This window comes from Mangifera indica, chromosome 10 (assembly GCF_011075055.1).
Source record: "Mangifera indica cultivar Alphonso chromosome 10, CATAS_Mindica_2.1, whole genome shotgun sequence".
NCBI lineage: Eukaryota > Viridiplantae > Streptophyta > Magnoliopsida > Sapindales > Anacardiaceae > Mangifera > Mangifera indica.
Window position 1 is genome coordinate 12,591,849 of NC_058146.1, and position 2,449 is coordinate 12,594,297.

A 2,449-nucleotide genomic window follows, 5' to 3' on the forward strand; every position below is an offset into this window, starting at 1 on the left:
ATTAGTGCATTGGAAGAAACAATAAACAACATCTGCCTTGGCAAGATTTCCTGCAACCAAATAAGGAAAAACTGTACTGCCAGCTTTATTGACAAGGCCAGGTGATTGCCCACCTAAACTGTGACCAAATGAAATTCTCTAACGGGAAGTTTGAAAAGTTTTAGCCTTAAGTCGAAAAAAAAGGCCAATTAACGTTGAAATAGATGCCTCGAGCTGGTCGAATGGAAATAATAATTACGAGAAGAAAAAGTCAATAATATTTGAATTGCAAACAAATATCGCATCTTCTTTGCTTGTTGTCCAATTCAAAAATCAACCTTGAAGATCCTCAAGATTCTTGACGAAATCTGCATGATCTTGCTTTCCGAATTGTACAGATATCCTCAATTTCTCTCTCAATGGCCTTTCATTTAAAACTCACTTACCCTTTTCTTCATTTTCATCACCTTCATCTCTCATCATCTTCTACATTATATATAAAAATATTCAATCATGGGTGTGGCTGCAGCTGATGCTCAACCTCAGTTTCATGTTCTTGCTGTCGATGACAGCCTTATGGACAGAAAGTTGATTGAAAAACTCCTTAAAACTTATTCTTATCAAGGTAGCAATTTGATACTTTCATTTCTATTCCATTTTCTTGATTTTCCATGGAGTTTTGAGAAGAAATTAATCAAATTTTTTGTATGTTTTTTTTTAAATAGTTACTACTGTAGACTCTGGGAGTAAGGCCTTGGAATTCCTGGGCTTGTTGAAAGAAGAAGAAGAAGAGATAAATTCAGAATTTTCTTCTGTTTCTCATCATCATCATCATGATATACAAGTCAATTTGATCATCACGGATTACTGTATGCCTGGAATGACTGGCTATGATCTCCTCAGAAAGATCAAGAAATCAACTTTTCTGAAATATATTCCCGTTATCATAATGTCCTCAGAAAATGTTCCTTCAAGAATTAGCAGGTGCTTGGAAGAAGGAGCCGAAGAGTTCTTTTTGAAGCCGGTTAAGCTATGAGATGTAAGCAAGCTTCGGCCTCATGTTATGATGGGAAAATCAAAAGAGAATATTAACGGTGAAACAAATAATGGCAAGAGAAAAGGAATGGAAGAAATTAGCTCGCCTGATAGAAAGAACAAGATACAATAACAGTAATGACTTGGAAGTTGTCTAATTGGGCCGTAAACTTCAGTGCTGTTTTCTAAATTTACTTTTTCATAGGATTTCGATTCCTACAACAATTTTCTTTTGTTTTTAATTTTTTTTTGGCTGTTTCTGCTTTTCTTTTAAACTTGATGTACCGTTTCTCCATGAAATTGTTTTTAGTTGAGAGAGAGATATAAGCATTTAGGTAAATAACTATGAAACTCACTTTTTGGTATTGTAATATTATTATTATTATTATTATTATTTTACTTCACTCCCTTATTAAGTTAGATGTTATAAATTTGATTCGAACTCAAATAGGTACATTTAAATTAGAATCAATTTAATTCATCTTTAATTGTACCTAAGGATGAACATGATAAGATCAAAAAGGTTAACTAACCTCTTGACTCTGAAATTTTTTTTTAAATATAACTCTTAATTAAACTAATCTTCCTCTTACTTTAAACAATTTTCAGATATTTATGTTTTAAATTTTATTATTTTTTATTAACCCTCTTAAATTTTATATTCACTCCATTTTCCTCCTTTATATTATGCATCGGCCACAGACTACTTATGTCGAAGCAAATAGCCGAAGATGGAGTCCATGTAGGTTGGGTTGGTAGAGATAACGTTAACTTATCGCATCAAAGTACGTACTACCCAAAACCGAAAAAAAAAGGGCATGTTAATCTTCATCATTTGGCTAAAATCTTACGAGCAAAATCAATTTTTCTCAAGTCTTTAATGCTTTAGAGAGCCACATAGCAGGTGGGTTACGTAATAAAATTATAAGGTGATTTTTTTTTATATTTCAAAGTTGTTGGGCGATTACGTGAGGAGAGAATATATTCTCTCAGTATTTTATAATAAGTTGGGCGTCCGTAACAAATAAGTTCCGCAGACACATGAGAATCTCGTGTGCACGATTTGGAAATTGGTTATTAGAGTAGGTAATTTCAATTCGAATTTAAATCTCTAATCCTCTTTGGGCTTAATGAGAGAGATTTTCTAATAAAAATATAAATAGAGACAAAGAAAAAACAAAAAAATCTTTATAATCAGAGACGAGCTAGAGTTGGGGAGACATTTGTACTCTTCTCACCCTGCCCATCCCTCTCTACCCCCCCACCCCCCAAATCCTGACCTTTTTATATTAATACATTTGTTGAAAATACTAATCTATCTTTTTAAATTATTTATATTTTTTAAATTTATTTATGTTTTTGTTGTGCATATTAAGGTAATTAATATATGATATTTGTGATATTTAAAATATATGTTGGTGTTAATTTTACTTAA

At 32.1% G+C, this 2,449-nt stretch overlaps 1 pseudogene; it reads left to right on the forward strand.

The window, feature by feature from the left end:
- The first annotated feature begins 326 nt into the window (after positions 1-326).
- On the forward strand, positions 327-1,172 carry LOC123228391 (annotated as a pseudogene).
- The last annotated feature ends 1,277 nt before the right edge of the window (positions 1,173-2,449 follow it).